General features: G+C 52.8%; 1 long non-coding RNA gene across 3 annotated transcripts; it reads left to right on the top strand.

The window, feature by feature from the left end:
• Positions 1-1309: 1309 nt before the first annotated feature.
• LOC135977687 (uncharacterized) lies at positions 1310-5355 on the top strand. Of its 3 annotated transcripts, XR_010595111.1 has the most exons (5): positions 1499-1638; positions 2008-2124; positions 3469-3555; positions 3921-4039; positions 5195-5355. It is a non-coding gene; the product is annotated as an uncharacterized LOC135977687 (long non-coding RNA). The 3 variants fall into 3 exon arrangements; XR_010595112.1 differs by lacking the exons at positions 1499-1638; positions 2008-2124 and adding an exon at positions 1310-1492 and having other exon boundaries at positions 5195-5352; XR_010595110.1 differs by lacking the exons at positions 1499-1638; positions 2008-2124 and having other exon boundaries at positions 3244-3555; positions 5195-5352.
• Positions 5356-5561: the final 206 nt, after the last annotated feature.

Raw genomic sequence — 5561 nt, 5'->3', positions numbered from 1 at the left:
CTCTTTTAACTACTAGATCCCCTTCCCAGGAAGACTCCGAGCCTGCAGGAAGGGTCAGAACAGGGATAGGAAATCCAGAAGGGTCGACACTAAGACCCAGTGGGAGCCCCTAACCACTTGGCACCCTAGGCGGCTAGTTCGCCTAGTGGTTGCACCAGTCCTGCATACCACTAAGCCACTGATGCCTATTGAACTTATCCATAGAGCAGCCCCATGGACTCTCTCTCTCCTCTCCTCTCATTGTGCCGTCTCCCTTCATAGGACAAGGGCAGGTGTGGTAGGTGTGCATCCCCACAGGCTAGGTCTCGGGAGTCATGAAGAAGTAGGAGGGGACGAAAATCATGCAGGGCAGTGGGTGCGAGAATGGAGCGGTGACTGTCGGTGTTAACTCGGTCTCTGTTCATTGAGGGGGGCAGATGTAGATATGATGGAAAAGGGAGGCAGGGATGAGGGCAAGAGCTCTGTGTAATGACGGCTTTTGCAGCTGCTCTTACAGAGGAATTGTTGTTCAGGAGCCCTAGGCAGAGGAGAAGCTGGCAGAAGTGGATCTGAGCAGCTTGGACATCCTTCTAAGCAGATATGAACAGTCCTCAGCTTTCTGCCTCCCTCATAACTACACTTCAGAACTTTTAGCGGCACGGCTGAAGCCTAAGATAAATGCATGGTAGTAGCTGAGTACACACGGCTGCTTCTCTTTAGGTGAGGCTTGGTTTCTCATAAAAGTTTTCCTCCTTGTTCTGGGTGTGGGAGGAGAATTTCCCTATTTTGGGATTAGCTGTGGGATTACGACCAGGGGAAGAGACAATAGTCTCTTCTGCACAGTGACTCTCTTGGGTGCAGGTGCAACGGGCTGCTTAACATTAGAACGTAAGAATGGCAATACTGGGTCAGACCAAAGGTCCATCTAGCCCAGTATCCTGTCTTCCAACTGGCTAATACCAGGTGCTTCAGAGGGAATGAATAGAACAGGTAATCGTGAAGTGATCCATCCTGTGTCGCCCATTCCCAGCTTCTGGCAAACAGAGGATAAGGACACCATCCCTGCCCATCCTGACTAATAGCCATCGATGGACCTATTCTCCATGAATTGACCGAGTCCTTTTTTGAACCCTATTATAGTCTTGACTTTCACAGCATTCTCTGGCCAGCAATTCCAGAGGTTGAGTGTGCGTTGTGTGCTTTTTAATTGTATCTATAAAGGTGTAATGGGACAGGGAGAAGAAGAACATACACCGATGATAACTTTTGTTTTTCCCTCTTGTATTCTGCTTAGTAGGAAGGCGAAAGAAGTCAAGGGTAAGAGCCCACCCCCGTTGTGAGATGGAAGGCACACAAGAGCCATGAGACAGTGAGCATTGTTGATGCCAGGCTATGGCGATGCCATCTAGCTGGAAACGGAGCAGCCGTCACTGTCAGTGAGCTAAGTGTCTGGTTTGGTGAGGAGTCTGGTCACGCCCCACATGGCTCCAGGCAGGGATGCGCCGTTAGCTTGGTCTGTGTTTGTAAGAAAAGGTTCCAGTCTAGCTGTGGCTACGAGGGAGACAAGGTCCCCCTTATCAGGGGCTGCTCATTTTGTCTGGCCAGGAGCGGTGTGTTCATCGCAGCGAAAGGTTGCATCTAGGAGGATGACTCTAGCTGGTGAGTTTCTTGCCTTCCTTCCATGTTTCTCTCTCTCTTCTCTAGTGTGTTGTCTGACCCATTTTCTCGGTCTGTCCTTGTCTCTACTTCTTCGGTCTCCTTTCGTTGAACACGGGCAGGCGTGCTAGGTGTGCATCCCCACTGGCTAGGTCTCGGAAGCCATGTAGAAGTGGGAGGGGACAACAATCACACGGGGCAGCGCGCGCGAGAGTGGAGCGTCACTGTCAGTGTTGACGCAGTCTCTGTTCATTGAGTGGGGTTGATGTAGACGGGATAGGAGAGGGAGTCAGGAATGAGGGCAAGATTTTGCCCATCAATTGAGTTTTGTGGAGTGATGGCTCCGGCTTGGCTTATTTGTGGCGCTTGCAGAGGAACAGTCGAGCAGCAGCCGAAGGAAAAGCTGGCAGAGGTGGACCTGAGCAGCCTGGACATCCTTGTAAGCAGAGATTAACAGTCCTCTGCTTTCTGCCTTCCGCATAACTGACTGTGAGTAAGCCGTCAGTGCTTGGAATTCCTCATCTGTGCTCGCTCTAATTTTCTTCACAGGCCATGAGCTTCCTCACTGGGCACGGGGCTCTGTGGGATTGAGGCGGGGGAGGGGCCAGAATCTGCTCTGCAGAGTGACTATGTCGGGTGCCGTTGCAAGGGGTGCTTTTTGGTTGTAATGCTAAAGGTATAACGGGAAGAGGGTTGAGGGCAGATATGCTCAGTCCTCAAGTCTCTTCCTTCTCTATCACTGGGTGAGCTTCCCTGGTCATGCCACTCTAGGTATCCTCTCTGAAGCAGGCCATATTCAGTAGCGGACGTGAGCAGGGGTCTGAGAGTAGCCCTCGACCTGTGTCTCCAGTCACCAAGTTGCACCACACATGTTATGTGAAGGGTCCAGAGCTCTGCACAGCACTCTGGGCTGACCTGCTCCAGGCTGGGCTCCTGGGTCCTAACCCTCGTGATTACTGCTCCCCGAGGGCTCTGCTGGCCCTGGAGCCCGACCCCAACCCGAGCGGCTCTTAAGGTCTGTGAGCGGTCGAAGGGCGGCCGGGAACTGAGGAGCAGCCACAGCCCCGGGACCCCACACAGCACAAGGACAAGGGTGGGGAGCGCTGTGGCTACCTGCATCATTGCGCCACCTAGCGTAGCGGTCGCCCTACCCTGCCTGGCTCTGGCCTCTGGGCTGGTGAAGGGCTGGAGCCTCTGAGGGGCGGAGGCAGAACTTGCACTTCAGTGAGGGGTGAGGCCTCGTGGTGGTGGGGGGGATGCAGCTGCCACAGTTTTCTGTCTACCCCACCTCAGCTCCCCCAGTGAGGAAGGGGCTGGTGCTGCCCCTGCTGCCCACAGGCTGTCACTGCTCCTCCAGGACAGATGCATGCTGCGCATTTCCCCAACTGGCCACCGGGTGTCACCGCTGCTCCAGGAGAAACACAGTCTGTATGTTACCCTGCCTGCCCGCCGGATGGCAGTGATAGTCCAAGGCAGATAGCCCAGACATTACCCCGGCTGGCCACCGAGTATCAGTGCAGCGCTGTGGGGGGGAAATGATTTCTGCCTTACCCTGAGTGACTACGTAGTGTCTGTGTTGCACCACGAGGGAAATGCTTTGTGCTTTGCCGCGAGTGGCCACCAAGTGTCACTGCTGCTGCATGGGGGACATGCTCTGTGCATTGCCGTGATTGGCCACTGGGTGTCACTGTTGCTCCAGGGCAACTACATTCTGAGAAATAGCCCAGGTGGCCTCTAAGATACATGTGTGGTAAAGGCTGAGTACAGACGTCTGCTTCCCTTTAGGTGGGGTTCGGTTTGTAATAAAAGTTTTCCTCCTTGTTCTGGGTGCAGAGGGAGAATTTCCCTATATTGGGAGCAGCTGATCTTCCTGGACAGGGAGGAGCATGTTCACCTGAGCAGAGGCCTGGAACCGGAAAGGTGAGTACAGGTGCTGAATTTGTCCTTCTTCCTATGTGTCTCTCTCTGAGCTCTCATATGTTGGCCAACATACTCTCTCTCTCTCCCCTTGTCCTGTCTCTTTGCATAGAACATGGGCAATGGTGCATGCTCACAGGCTTGGTCTGGGGCGTCTGCAACCCACTGGGGCATTGGGAGGGGGAAGAGAAACATGATGGTACTAGATCCTCCATTGGTAGTGGTGGGGGTGACTGTGGGAGTTGACTGTCACTGTTCATCAAGTGGGGCTGATGTACAGTGGATGGGAGAGAGAGGGCAGTATCTCGTACACCAATAGACCTTTGGGCAGTGATGGCTCCTGCTTGGGTTATATGCTGTGTTTGCAGAGGAATCGCCCAGGACCCCAGCCAGAGGAGAAACTGGAAGAAGTGAACCTGAGCAGCCTGGACATCCTTGTAAGCAGAGATGAACAGTCCTCCGCTTTCTGTCTTCTGCATGACTGGCTGTGAGTGAACAATTATGGCACTCTATTCCTCATCCGTACCACTCTAGTTTTCTTCCACCATTCTCCTGCTGCTCTCTGGCCCTGCTGTATCACGGCACACAGTGTCACTGTTGCTCCTTAAGGAAATGCTCTGTGCATTACCCCAGGTGTCCACCCAGTGCCACTGTTGCTCCATGGGGGAAATGCTTTGTGCATTACCTGGATTAGCCACCCAGTGTCACTGTTGCTTTATTTGGGAAATGCTCTGTGCAACTATACAGAGTGTCCACCTGGTGTCAATATTGCTCCATGAAGGAAATGCTCTGTGATTACCCGGGGTGGCCACGCAGTCTCATTTTTGCTTCATGAGAGAAATGTTCTGTGCAATTACACTGAGTGGCCACCGGCGTCACTGCTGTTCCGCAGGGGAAAAGCTCTGACCATTTCCCCGATTGGCCATCTAGTGTCTCTGTTGCTCCATGAAAGAAATGCTCTGTGCAGTCGTCCAACTGGCCGCCCAATGTCACTGCTGCTTCTTAAGGGATTGCTCTGAGGGTACTGCAGGTGACAACACAGTGTCACTGTTGATCAATGGGGGAAATTCTTTGACTAGGTGGCCACAAGGGGTAATGCACAGTCTTGCTCCCTGAAATGCTTTGTGAATTACCTGGATTAGCCACCCAGTGTCACTGTTGCTCCCTTTGGAACTACTTTGTGCATTACCTCGAGTGGCCACCAGGTGCCACTCCAGCTCCCTGAAATGTTTACAGATGTCACTGTTGCTCCAGAGTAGCAGCCGTGTTAGTCTGTTTCCGCAAAAAGAAGAACAGGAGTACTCTAAGGTGCCACAAGTGCTGTTGCTCCAGTAGGGTAATGCTTTGTGCATTACCCAAAGTGGCCACATGGTGTCATTGTTACTTCATGTGGGAAATGCTCTGTGCTGTTACATCGAGTGGCCACCTGGTGTCACTGTTACTGCCTAAGGAAAATGCTTTGTGCATTCCCCTGGTGGGCCACCTGGTGGCACTGTTGCTCCACGAGAGAAATGATCACTCAGTTTCTGTTCATCCAGTGGGGCTGATGTAGATGGGATGGGAGAGGGAGGCAGGGATGAGGGCAAGATTTCACACACCAATAGAGATTTGTGTAGTGATGGCTCATGCTTGGCTTTTGCAGCTGCGCTTGCAGAGGAATTGGCCAGGAGCCCCAGCCAAAGGAGAAGCTGGCACAAGTGGACCTGAGCAACCTGGATATCCTTCTAAGCAGATATGAACAGTCCTCAGGTTTCCGCCTCCCAGATAATTGGCTCTGAGTAAGAGGTCAGTGCTTTGAATTCCTCATGTGTGCTCCCTCTAGTTTCTTCACAGGCCGTGTGCTTCCTCGTTGGGTAGGGGCTCTGTGGTATCAAGGCTGCGGAGGGGCCACAGTCTACTCTGCAGAGTGACTATGTTGGGTGCCGTTAAGGGGGCCAATGCAGAGAGGAGAAAAGGGAAAGAGACCTGAACCCTGATTACAGGGCAGTCACACTTTCTTTAATATAATA

Source organism: Chrysemys picta, unplaced genomic scaffold (genome assembly GCF_011386835.1).
Source record: "Chrysemys picta bellii isolate R12L10 unplaced genomic scaffold, ASM1138683v2 scaf10, whole genome shotgun sequence".
Lineage (NCBI taxonomy): Eukaryota > Metazoa > Chordata > Testudines > Emydidae > Chrysemys > Chrysemys picta.
Note: the sequence above shows the minus strand (reverse complement) of the source record. Positions and strands in the feature narration are given on the sequence as shown.